Source organism: Lepidochelys olivacea, assembly GCF_965140295.1.
Source record: "Lepidochelys olivacea isolate rLepOli2 genome assembly, chromosome: 4".
Taxonomy (NCBI): Eukaryota; Metazoa; Chordata; order Testudines; family Cheloniidae; genus Lepidochelys; species Lepidochelys olivacea.
In genome coordinates this window covers 70376493-70390493 of record NC_140414.1, presented here as the reverse complement: position 1 = coordinate 70390493, position 14001 = coordinate 70376493, and the positions used below count along the sequence as shown (strand labels likewise).

Here is a 14001-nt window from a genome sequence, read left to right as displayed (position 1 = left end):
TACTGTGTTTTTGTTACTTTTCCTTTTAGATATGTGTACAAATAGAATGTTGCCTTATATGTCTATGTTACTTCATGTATGCAATAGGTTTTTTAATTGGCAAGAAAAATAAGTATAATATGAATTCAACATACTGTCAACTAATTAACAGGTCTCTCCAATTACTTCTTCTCTGTCTAGCTAGATAAAGGCAGAGCATTATACTCTCAGACATATAGTCTCTATAGCCCACACCTCTGCACTAAAGATACCAAATTGTCAAAGGCCACATTATATAAATCCACAGGCTACATCTGACCTGTAGGACACACTTTGGCCCATTTGCTTAATAGTGTCTGGAGTTATTCCACTACTATGATATTCATCTCTTTAGAGATGGCATGTTTATTAAAATAAGTGTATTTTTTTTCATTATAGTGACTTCACTCCTATAAAAAATCACAATACTTAATAAGAGCTCAATAACTGAAAACTAGATATGTTGATTACACACACAACCATTTACTATGACAGTATTTCCAAACATCCTTCTTTAAGAGTCAAGTATTAAAAAAACTAGTTAAATGCAACAGCAGCTGTATTTTTATGGAACATTTATGATATTTGGGGCCCAGTTAGATAAATTCTTGGTCTGTATTCCCAAAATCATGGAATGCTAGCCTCTAAAACAACATACTTGTGTTAAAACTGATCTATTATGGTCAGCATCATGCATTTGGTATCATTTTGTGCTACTTAGGAGATCACCAAATGAGTAATTATTTTTACTGGATTATTCCTTATGGAAAGAAAAAAATAGAATAGATATTGTGAAAGGAGTGCTTTGGGGATTGTGGGTTGTTACAACAAAATGGAAGGAACGCAATAAGAGGTAACATGGTTACCAACAAGGAATGCACAGAATGTTGCCCTTGGTCTTTCTAATAACAATTCAATGTTTAAAAAGTTACCCTATTTAAATCAGTGGTAACACTACCATTGGCTCAGGATCAGGCCCCAAATCTTCTCTCTCTCCCTCCTGCCCTCCCTTTCTCTCACATACATGCACATTGTATACGTACCCACTTAAACAGTCTATTTTAATGTAGCAAGAGACCAATAAGAGGAGGTGATGCTAAAATAGTAGCAGAGGATGGGAAAAGGACAGCATTGGTAGCAGAGATAACAAACACAATACCTTCTCCCTTCACTAACTAAAGCCAGAAAGCTGCAACAACTTACCTGTCTCTTGCGCAAAAAACATTCTTCTATGTCCAATAATCGATCAGCATCCAATGCACCTCCTTTTTCTCTTACCTCCATGGTACATGCGTCTATGTTACAAGAAACTCACAACTCTGCGCTCAGGTCAATGAAACTGGTAACTTATGTTTACTAAACGGGTGAATTGCCAAAAATGGCTCACAAAAACAGAAGCAGCATTGTTCTTGAGGTCAGAGTGACCAATAGTATATTCCTAATTTAGGAAAACAAAGAGGCAAAGCCATGAATAAGAAGTGGTGCATGTGATTCTCCTGATGAGGAGACCTTAAGGAGACCTCTGATGAGGTTCAATAAGGATAAGTGCAGGGTCCTGCACTTAGGACGGAAGAACCCAATGCACAGCTACAGACTAGGGACCGAATGGCTAGGCAGCAGTTCTGCGGAAAAGGACCTAGGGGTGACAGTGGACGAGAAGCTGGATATGAGTCAGCAGTGTGCCCTTGTTGCCAAGAAGGCCAATGGCATTTTGGGATGTATAAGTAGGGGCATAGCGAGCAGATCGAGGGACGTGATCGTTCCCCTCTATTCGACATTGGTGAGGCCTCATCTGGAGTACTGTGTCCAGTTTTGGGCCCCACACTTCAAGAAGGATGTGGATAAATTGGAGAGAGTCCAGTGAAGGGCAACAAAAATGATTAGGGGACTGGAACACATGAGTTATGAGGAGAGGCTGAGGGAGCTGGGATTGTTTAGCCTGCAGAAGAGAAGAATGAGGGGGGATTTGATAGCTGCTTTCAACTACCTGAAAGGGGGTTCCAAAGAGGATGGCTCTAGACTGTTCTCAATGGTAGCAGATGACAGAACGAGGAGTAATGGTCTCAAGTTGCAGTGGGGGAGGTTTAAATTGGATATTAGGAAAAACTTTTTCACTAAGAGGGTGGTGAAACACTGGAATGCGTTACCTAGGGAGGTGGTAGAATCTCCTTCCTTAGAGGTTTTTAAGGTCAGGCTTGACAAAGCCCTGGCTGGGATGATTTAACTGGGAATTGGTCCTGCTTCGAGCAGGGGGTTGGACTAGATGACCTTCTGGGGTCCCTTCCAACCCTGATATTCTATGATTCTATGACTCTGTGAATCAGAGGAAAGGGCAAACTTAAAAAAAGGGACTTTTAAAATGGAGAGTTCGCAGTCTTTCTCTCACAGCTGTTTTGCTTAATTTGGTGATTATCCAAGGTATTGGTGTGATTCAATTCAGCATTGACACATTTTCTCTGCCTATTGGATCTTGCCGTGAAGTCAAAATGCTGAATTTCTGACATTTTAATTCCAATAATAGACCATGTCATCGCTCACAAATAGCGTGGGTGAAATTTTTGGCGAATACTCAATTTACCAAAAAATGTACTTTTCAGGATAATGAAACTATTCACAAATTCAGGTCAATTTGACAAACAGTTTCAGGTCCCGCAAAACTGTTTGTCAAAAAAAACTACAGAAATATCAAAAAGATTCATTTGAACTTAACAAAAAAAATCAGTTTTTTTCTTTTGGTTCAGTTTCAGTTTGAAACGAAACTTTTTTTTTTTTTCAGATTTTTTGGTTCTGCCACTGAACTGAAAAATCAGTTACTTGATCAGCTCTGTTCACAAGCACAGAATCGGTAGCAGCAGTTGCTGGGTTCTGAAGGATGAAAATGCTTAATCTTTTCAGCAAATAACTAAGGTAATGGCAAATTAGGGGATACAAAAACTGGCTAGATGATTAAAATGTTTTTGGTATAAATATTTTCAGTTATCCCATTAGCTCTGATGTAAAAATTTCTCTTCAAGAAAGTATGAAGAATCTTGAGCAATGTCTTGAACAAGATCTAGTGGGAATTTTTGTTAGATATAAACCAATAAAGAATAAAGCTATAAACAACTAGAACAAACCCAGTGGGGTTTTTTACTATATTAATTCAACATTATTAAGATGCTTGCTTCAAATAGTTCCCTTCAGGTGTTAATAACACCACTTTGGTTTAAGAGTAATAACAAATAAGATTTGTTTTCCCACAGAGCTGGTGTGATTGGATGTGATGGACCACACGCAGGCTATGGCAAGAATGAAAATAAACTCCTGCCGCAAATGACAAAAGCTTCAGTGAAGGAAGCAAACATGCAGCCTTCTCCAACAGAGGGAAAAAAACCTGAGTGGGGAAGGGTCCACTGGGACATTGACTGGGATAGAACAAAGAGGTCGGGTTCTTGCTACGCAGAAGAAAACATTTAAACCAAAACCATATTTCCTTTTCTCTTGAAGTTAGATTGAAGAAATCCTTTTCGCGTAAGTGGTTTGGACTCAGGAGGCTACTGCTTCTTCCTGCTGCTTAAACTCCACACTACTCATGTATATTCCTTTACCTAGCTGTCTCCACTGAACTTTGGTTTATTAAAGTTGCATATACCACAAAGGTAGGTGAAAGGAGCTAGATTGCTTTAAATGGCTGTTAAAAATAATAGACCTTTACAGATCTGTTCAAATATGTCCCATCTCTCCTAACTTCTTGCCTTGGCCTTCTAGAATGAGATATTCAAAAACACACAGATTTTCACATGCATATTTGCTGTTTGCAAGAGGATTTACTTCTATTTCTCTGGTGCATCAGAGTTTGCACACATATAAGTTGGGCATGCACAAAAATGCACATGCATTTTTGGAAATCTGGCTGTTAGATGTTTTCTGTTAGAGAGGAGCCCACACGAAAAGCCCAGATCTGAATACCCCTGAATCTTGGGATGTTCAAAACTCAGAAACAAGTTTTCTAACTTAAGCCCATCTTTACTTAACACAAACAAACAAACAAATAAATATTGTGCTGTCACCTCCACTTCTCTCATCTCTCTTTCTCTCTCTGTCATTGATGGGGTTTTTATTAAACTTATGGTTTAGTTTATGGTCCTCCACTCAGTGCTTATGACAGTCATTTGTCTGATCCAAAAGAGGATAGACATTCCTCCAGCACAAAAAATAAATCACATTGAGAATGGCCACATGATAAAAGAGATCTGTCCCTGAATATTATCATGGAATTTAACAACTCCATTTGGCGCCTATATTTGTAAATGGTTAGAGTTGTGCTGGTTCTATACCTTGACTTTTTGTTGGCTTGTTTTGAGAGACAGAGTATTTTTCTTCATGGTATCCCCAGTGAGACCCTGTAGCTACAAAAGTGAACCTAATGGTTACAAGGCAGCAGGAGATGGGGTTTATAATCCAGAGACATTTGCAGCTTTGGAAAACAGTCCCTTGAAACTCTTATCATTAATGTTTTTGAAAGAATAACCCAATAAATGGATTCCCTACATGTTTCTGTACAGCCAGCTGATAGAGGAGATGCTGCCACTAGACCTAAAATAAAAAGGAATAGTAAAAAATACAATTTGGCACTATCCTCAGAGCATTGTGGGTGTTTTGGACATTGATATTAGATTGCAGTCAGTGAGGCTCGACCCACATGTCCCCTGGGACTGTTGTCAGGGTCAATCTGGCATAAAAATTAAAGTGACTCCTTGAGGAGATTGAACAATATTCAAAATGACTGTTTAGATTACATGGGAAGGCAATTTATTTTCTCCATTTGTTTTTACTTAGTTTCTTACTACCAAAGGAATTGACATTTATGTGATATTTCTACCTGTGGGAATGCTGTTATTTGTTGTAAAAACAGGAAGTATGTTACCTTTGGGATTACAAACTGCTTGACCTGAAAGGCTCATATGACCTCTGATCCTACTTGTCTTCCCCTTGCCCCAGCAAATTGTATGAATAATATATAACAACTTCATAACTGGAGGTCTTTCCAGGTGCTTTACAAGGCAAAGAATATAACAGCACAGCAGAGTTTGAGTCTGAAAGCAAATAAATCAAGCAATAGTCTATGCAGTAATACTGCTGCAGTAGCATGACTAGTAGCTTGTTATGACAGTAACACTGAATTAAAGCAAGAAGAAATAATTTTGCCCCATTTGTTTTATTCCTTTTATGCCTTATACTAGCTGAAATACAAGTGCTTACTATCCATTTAGCAAAATAGTGTTTTATAAAGATAGATGTTTCTCCCAGCATTACGCATCACATGCACATCATGTCATCATGCACTAGATTTCTCTGATGGCAGGAGGTTATGTGATTTAGAATGTATTCCATAATTCAACACTTTTCAAAGAAAGACATCTAACTGTAGAGAAGCAGAGCTCTCTAAATTGAATTTTTATGTATTTTATTTTAAAAGTCCAGGATACATCACTAATCTAAGAATCCATATGAATCTCAACCAATTTGCAAACTATAATGTTAACCTCAGAAGGGGATTAAGTATAATAACCTAAAGCCTGACCATTGGCTTTTGTGGAACATAATCAGGTTTGTAGTATTTAGTATAATGCCGTCAGCAAATAAAGGTTTTATGCTAAATGCTATTGCTCTTGAGATTGGAGTACATCAATTATGTTCCTAACTGTTCTGATTGGCAATTTCAAATCTGAAGCTTCACTGCTTCAAACTGCTCATACCCGACTAGACATTTTTGAAGAACTGTACAGTTTTTCCAATATATATATATAATACTGAAACCCTAGAATTGTAGGAATAGATCTCTGAGTGCATCTTTAGTTAAATTCAGTAGAGTCCTCTGCATTTGGAGCATGCTAAAAATGTATTTCTATTGTCATATTTACTGCTGTGTGGTGGTCTCCCAGGATTTAGGCCCCAATTCAGCAAGGTCTTTAGGCATGTGCCTAACTTTAAGTATGTAAGTAGTCCCACTGACTTCATTTAAAGATCTAATTGCATTCTGATGAAGTGTTCATGTTTAGCTATTCCACCTGGAAGCAGGCAGGGCACACCCTGACTGTTTTGTAGAAGCAATGCACACATTGCTCTATCCAAGGACAAGGGCTAGATATGAACCATGAGAACTTGATTGTTTGGACAGCAACTGTGGGAGGCTTTCTTAGCCTGGGCTCAAGGCCTGAGAACCAGGATTGTAGTAGATAAAGGATGGTAACTAAGTATATGAATCAACGTCATACATTCCTTTAGGTAGCAGTGCGTAATGCTTAGGGGGGAGAAATATAATAAAAGGAGAAGGTGGAAGGCGGGGGGGCAGAACAGCCCATCTCCGCTGACCAGCCTGCTTGCTTGCATAAAGCTGTGTTCTGTCTCATCACTGAACCGCCACAACTGGTGCCCAACGTGGGGCCCTCAGCACTCACCTCGCCCGGCAAGGGTTTCAGACGCGTCACTCATCCGCTTCGTGGATCCCGGTGAGTATTTTTCATTGTGGTAAGTATGGGAAGCTCCCTCTCTGCTTTGCAAGTGCAACACCGCAATGAGCTGCAGTAATTTGCTGCGTAAGGCTCAGCATGACTGCCCGGCTCGAGCACTTACTCTCCTGCTACAGGAGGTGCGTGCCAAGTGCCCGTGGTATCCTGAAGCCGGAAGCCTTAAGCTAGCGGACTGGGAGCGGCCAGACATTGCACAAAGAGCCTCGGGCGCCCGTGCAGGCTTTACATGCCTGGCACCTCTGCCGCGACGCAATACAGCGTGTCGCCTCAGACAGACCCTCCCTCGCGAGGTTGGTGATCTCGCCACGCCCGTCCGCTCCTGCAGCCATCCCCCCTCCTGGCGATGCGACACAGCGTGTCGCCTCGGAAAGGCCCTCTCCAGCACCAACAGAGGGGCTGCCGATCCCGCCACCCCCGTCCGCTCCTGCAACCATCCCTCCCCCTGCTTCGCCCCCCAGGGCCTCTATTACCACCACCTCCCTGGCCTTCCCCACCGGAGCCGGTGTGTGATCACCCTCCCCCCGTGGGGCCCCCCGGAGGGTCATCTGCATCTGCTCAGAAGCTTTCGCTGGTGCAACAAATGGTTCACGCAGCAAAAGCTCGATCAGATCTTACAGCGGAGGAGCTGGCTGATCTGGTCTCCGTTTGCCCGGTGACCTGGCAGAATGATGACCAGGGCAACCCCGTGGGCACCTGGACCACTTTGCCATACTCGGTGGTTAGAGAGGTAAAGAAAGCAATTCGTGAATTTGGCCTGACTAGCACCTTTGTGCGTGGTCTCATTGAAGGGATAGGTACTGGGTACTCCCTAATCCCTGAGGATTGGAAAACGCTGCTGCGCATGATGTTGTCACCCAGTCAGTATGTTATTTGGCTTAGTGAGTATCGGCAGATGGCAGAACGCCAAGCTCAGGTACATAGAGAGCACGGTATCATTTATGAGCATTTGGCAGGGGAGGGCCCGTTTGCTACTATTGAGATGCAGTCTCAACTCCCTCAGGCCGTCTTCCCCATTATTTCCACCTGTGCCCAGCATGCTTTCAAGAAGGTCCCAGATTCAGGCAAGCCTACCAAAAGCTTTGTCAGTATCCGTCAGGGTGCCTCAGAGTCCTTTTTGGATTTTACCAACAGATTGCAGGAGGCTATCCTCCGACAGGTGGATAACACTGAGGCAGCTCACGAGCTCCTGTTAAAATTGGCAGTTGAAAATGCAAACGAGGATTGCCGCCGTGCTCTCCAGGCAGCACAAGCCTCTGGTATTTTAGAGCTCTCAGACATGCTGCGGGCGTGCCAGAACATTGGCACACAAGCCCACAAGGCTGGAGTTCTGGTTGCTGCCCTGAGAAAAACTGGGAAGGAGGGGAAGCGTTGCTACCGCTGTGGTAAGGAGGGTCATTTTCAGCGGGAGTGCCGCTCATCTAAGGCACCAGCCCAACCCTCAAAGAAGTGCCTCAAGTGTGGGAAAGGTTATCACTGGGCTAATCAGTGTCGTAGCGGGTCGGGAAACCGCGCGACGGGTCCCCCCCGAACCCAGGGCCAAACGGGGGTGTTTCCTACTCAGACAACCGCTCCTCTGCCTTAAAATCCGTAGACTCTATGAGGGCGGCGACTGCTGGAAGTGCAGGGCTTGATTTGATCATGCAGGAGGACACTGACTTTCGGCTGCCAGGGGAGGTCTGTGCCATACCTACACAGGTGACGGGACCTCTCCCTGCCGGCTTTGTAGGTCTTGTTCTCCCTCGCTCACATGCTGGGAAACAGGGCTTTTTTGTCATTCCAGGGGGCATTGATGCTGATTACACTGGCATTATTAAGGTTCAGGTGTGGACTCATCTTCCACAGTCGCTCCCGCGTGGATGGTCAATTGCACAATTGATTTTAGTCCCCTATCAGGTGCCAGCTGCCGAGGATTGAACTCGGGGCGGAGGCGGCTTTGGATTGACGTTGTCTCACTCGCCGTCTCACAGCGCGTCTTCTCCACTTGTTGCTCTGACAATGTCAGTCCGCCCCTCGAAACCTCAGTTAACACTTCTCTTAAATGATGTTCCTTTTACAGGGCTGGTGGACACTGGAGCTGACGTTACGGTGATTCGTGATCTGGAGTGGCCGGTTAGTTGGCCTACGGTTCCTTCTAGAGAATTGTGGGGGATCGGGGGTAGTAAACCCGGGCGCCAAAGTTTGTCTTGGGTCACGGTCTCTAAACCGGGAGGCCGTACCCTTGCTACTATCCGCCCTTTTGTGCTCCCTGTCCACCTCAATATTTGGGGCCGTGATTTACTTACAAAGTTAGACACCACCCTCGATATTAACATCTGATGGCCCAAAACCCTCCCTCACCCACCGTGCCCTCCGCATTACCCTTGGTATGGCAATCCTTAGAGCCCGTATGGATTGACCAGTGGCCCCTCCCTCTAGAAAAGCTAAAAGCACTTCATTCGCTTGTGCAGCAGCATTTGCAAGCACAGTGACTGGAGAGCTCCACTAGTCCCTGGAACACCCCGGTGTTTGTTATTAAGAAAAAATCGGGTGCTTGTCGGCTGTTACATGATTTAAGGGAAATAAATAAACGCATCCAACCTATGGGCACCTTGCAATTTGGCTTACCAAATCCAAATTTAATTCCTCAAACCGATCAACTTTGTGTGTTAGATTTAAAAGATTGTTTTTTCACCATCCCCCTTTGCCCTCAAGATCGCGAAAAATTTGCATTTACGGTGCCACAATATAATAATCAGCAACCCTCTCAAAGGTATCAGTGGAAGGTCTTGCCCCAGGGGATGCAAAATAGTCCAACCTTGTGTCAGCTTTTTGTGGATCGGGCCCTTGCCCCTTTCCGTGCCCAGTACCCTTCGCTAAAGGTCTACCATTACATGGATGACATTTTGCTAAGTGGTCCCCGGGTCACGGCACAACAGCTTGAATCTTTATCTCAGATTCTCGGCCAAAATGGCCTGTTAGTGGCACCAGAAAAAATCCAACGCTCTTATCCCTACCACTACCTCGGATATAAGGTTTTACAAACCTATGCTGCTCCGGTTCGTCCGGAATTAATTCTACCTCAACCCCTAACCCTTGTTAAATTACAACAGATTTTGGGCCATTTAAATTGGATTCGGCCCTACTTTCGTCTCCCCACTTCAATGCTGCAGCCGTTGTTTGAGCTCCTGTGTGGAGCCCGTGCACCTGGTGCAGTTATTGCCATCACTGAAAAGCATACTGCCTGCATTCGACAAATCAATGCAGCATTGAGTCAGCAGTTTGTGGACAGACTCCCAGAGGTCCGTCCCTTACGATTGGTTCTTCTTGCCACCCCTCATACGCCAACTGCGGCTCTGTTTGTACCCCGTACAGACACAGCCGTCTCTATTATAGAATGGCTATACCTTTCATCCACCCCTCCTCGAAATATTTATCCGTATTTAGATGCCCTATCTGATCTTGTTCGTAAAGCCCGCCACCGTGCAGTGCAACTCACTGGCACTGATTTAGTTGCCATTGTGCTCCCCTTGTCCTGTACTGAATTTGACTCTTTGTGCCACACCTCCTTGGCCTGGCAGGTTGCTCTTTGTGATTATGTGGGAGAGATTTCTTACAATCCTCCAAAAGATCCTCTGTTGGTCATTACCCAAAAGGTGCCCCTAGTTGTTCATCGTCTTAGCCGCTCTCAACCCATTGTTTCCACTGTCACTCTTTTTACTGATGGCTCTCCCCACGGAGGTGTAGTCACTTATCAGTTGGGTGACCCCCCTCGTTGGCATTCTCGTTTTACACTGCCTCGGCGTTCTGCACAGCGTTCAGAATTAGCTGCTGTTATTTTGGCCTTTCAATTTTTTGCTGATTGTCCCTTTATTTTAATTGTGGATACCCATTATGTTTATCAGGTAATTGATCATTTATCCCTTGCCCTCATTACCCCTCAGGTTGATGCAGACCTCCTTCGCCTGTTTTTGTTTTTGCAGCACCTTCTTGACACTTGTCATTTCCCTTACTTTGTTGCTCATATTTGCAGTCATACCCCTCTGCCTGGGCCACTCACTGAGGGCAATGCACGTGCCGATCGCGCGTTGCGTGGTCAGGTAAATTCCCTTTTTTCTGACCCCATTGAAAGCCATGCCTTTTTTCATCAGTCTGCCTCTGTTTTGGCCCAGCAGTTTCACATTCCTGCTGATCATGCACGTTCCATTGTTCATTTCTGCCCCCACTGTGCTGCTGCTGCTCCTACTTTTTCTTATGCTGTTAACCCCCGAGGTACCGCAGCAAATCAGCTGTGGCAGATGGATGTTACTCATGTGCCACAATTTCGCCCCTATTTGTTTTTACATGTTTCCGTTGAGACTTATTCAGGCTTCCTTTGGGCAACCCCACAACGTGGGGAAGCCACTAACAAAGTTATTCACCATTTGCTGGCCTGCTTTTCTGTTATGGGTCGCCCCTGCCAAATTAAAACAGATAATGCCCCAGTCTACTGCTCTGCAGCCCTCTCCACCTTTTGTGCCCGCTGGGACATCCATCTTAAACACGGAATCCCTTATAATTCCACGGGCCAAGCCATTGTTGAACGTGCCAATCGCACACTCAAAACCTTGCTAGATAAACAATTAAAACAAGGGGAGCTGCGTCTCCGAACCTTAGGAGACATTCAACAACAAATGCATATCATCTTGTTTACTTTAAATAATTTAACACTGAATGCAGATCAGCAGACCCCTGCGGATCGACATTTTCACAAATCTGAGGTACTGGAAAGACCGCGTGTCTTTTACCGTCAGCTGCCCGATCCACAGTGGCTGGGCCCAGTACCTCTAATCACTTGGGGTCGGAGATATGCTGCTGTGTCTCTCCCTGCAGGACCGTTGTGGGTTCCAGCTCGGTGTGTGCGACCGGCACTTAAACAACATGGCATGGCACCAGGGGCTGTCGAATCCCATACCAGAGTTTCAGCTGACCTTGGAGGAGACCGCGTTGCCCCCCGAGTCGACAACGACGGGACGGAAACGGAGGAGACGTAGTGTCCCAAACCGGCCCGTGACATGGGGAGCAGTAAAAGCATTGGTCGCCGCGGCCCAACGAAGACTGGCAGCAGATCAACAGCCAGAGACTCCTGAAACTTTGTTTGTGGCAATTCTCACCCAAATCACTGCTAATTCTGTGATGATTGTGTGCCTTTTGTGCCTGCTATTTCCTGTAGGGGTTGGCTCGGAAGCGCTTCCCCCGTTACGAGCCCGAATGACATATAACATATGGGAAAGATTGGCTTCAATAGCAAATGTTACCCACTTTTGTTTATCTAATTCTGTAGCAGCCGGAGACTTGTTAGGTACATGCCTTATTCCAGTATGTCATCACCCTGAGGAGATGGAGAATAAGACACTGTTCTCTGCTTATGCGAATCTTTCCTCCCAGTACTCTAGCATGGCTAATTGGGGCCCGGCCAACTATACTCTGCCTCGCACGGCTATATCCCTCCACACACCGTACCCGGCCGGGGCTCACAATGTCACCTGTGCGCATGTAGTTAACTGCACTAGTACAAAGGTGCCCTTGGGCTGTCGAAAAATTTCTTAACTCCTTTTAAATTGTTCCCATGCTGTTAATGTTTCATATAATTATGGCCATATCATCCTACCATCAGGATGGTTTTTACTTGCGGTTCATGCACCTTTAATTATATTCCTGCAAATTTAAGTGATGGCACCCTTTGCTGTCTTAGTAGAATGACACTTATATTGCCTTTTGCTGGCCACAACCGTAGTAAAAGAAGTGTACCCCTTTCAGATGATTGTATTGCAGATGTTGAGCTTTTTGGTTATTCTGTGTTTGTAATCATTGGGCTTATTTTTTGCTGCTGCTGTGTACAATGTATTCCTTCCTTGTTAAGACTTTGTAAAATTTCTCCCTGGAAAGCTCCCCAGGTTATGTCCTTGTCTGTCTGGGAGTTAAATAGCATGACAAAACAAATTGACGGCTACCATGAGATGGCCAAATATCTTTAAATAAAAAACGGGGGGATGAAGGGTTCATATTTAGCTATTCCACCTGGAAGCAGGCAGGGCACACCCTGACTGTTTTGTAGAAGCAATGCACACATTGCTCTATCCAAGGACAAGGGCTAGATATGAACCATGAGAACTTGATTGTTTGGACAGCAACTGTGGGAGGCTTTCTTAGCCTGGGCTCAAGGCCTGAGAACCAGGATTGTAGTAGATAAAGGATGGTAACTAAGTATATTAATCAACGTCATACATTCCTTTGGGTAGCAGTGTGTAATGCTTAGGGGGGAGAAATATAATAAAAGGAGAAGGTGGAAGGCGGGGGGGCAGAACAGCCCATCTCCACTGACCAGCCTGCTTGCTTGCATAAAGCTGTGTTCTGTCTGATCATTGAACCGCCACATTCTGAGAAAGCTATTCCTATGATTCTAGGTTTTTCAGTTGTTTATATATTTTATTTCAATGAGATTACTCACACTCTTAAAGTTCAACAGTGGTCATTTGCCTGGATACCACGTTGCGGAAGGCCTTGGTTATCCCAGCCAGATTCCTAATCTTTGGTCCTTTCTTGTCTGTGTGAATGTGCTGTAATGTGGGGCTTGAATTCTAGGTTCAACAATTTCTGTGGAGTTGCTAGAATCCTATAAAGGCCAACCGATGTGGCAGATAGTGATAAAAATCAAAGGTATCTAAGAAGTGAATTTATTATCAGATTCAGGTAATAATAAGATCTGCCAATTCTTTGTGATTTAGTTTAGATTAAATCCATTTAACCCACAATGTCTCATCTCCAACCTTTGCTCTCCATTCCTCTCCACACATGTGTATGGAGGGGAGGGCACCCCAATCACTGTCCCCCATACTCCTCTTCTCCCTAAAATTAAAGCAACTGTATATGTGTAGATTTTCCTCTCCTAGAAGTGGGAGATCCTAGCATAGACGTGTCAAAATCAGCAACATCTAACCTGCTCATACTACAGCAGCACTCAAAATGTAGTCCTTCCTTAGGGTCCTTAGGAGGTTTCTTATCCAGCCTCACGGATAGTAACATGGACAGTAGTATCACAGCCAGTGTTTCTGCATATCCAGGTTTCCAGCGAGATCACTAACAAAAGCTCATTTTGTAATTCTCATTTTGTCTTTGATATTTACATGACAACGATATGTAAACCAGCTAAACTTTCCTCAATAAATAAATAATACAAAAAAAATTTTGGTCTGATGGAAGAGCCCATCGTTGTTGTCACTTCCATTTCAGTTAAATGCTGTTTTGTTAGAACTGTGGCAATTTCTTGTGCTTATGGATCTGCCAATGAAATTCGTAAGATGAACAACTTGGTAATCATATGGCATTAGTAGTTTATTCTATGCACAGCTGAAGTTGTAACATTTGGCCACAATGTATTAAAAGAGACACTGTGAACTAGTGACAAATTATGTTTTTGCCATATCCTACAGAACATTGCTTCCTAGATTCCATC

At 44.0% G+C, this 14001-nt stretch overlaps 1 long non-coding RNA gene across 1 annotated transcript; it reads left to right on the top strand.

Annotated features, from left to right (window-relative positions):
* Window positions 1–6411: 6411 nt before the first annotated feature.
* Window positions 6412–12077, top strand: LOC311519157. Its single transcript, XR_014711212.1, has 3 exons — window positions 6412–6509; window positions 8587–8639; window positions 11379–12077. It is a non-coding gene; the product is annotated as an uncharacterized lncRNA (long non-coding RNA).
* Window positions 12078–14001: the final 1924 nt, after the last annotated feature.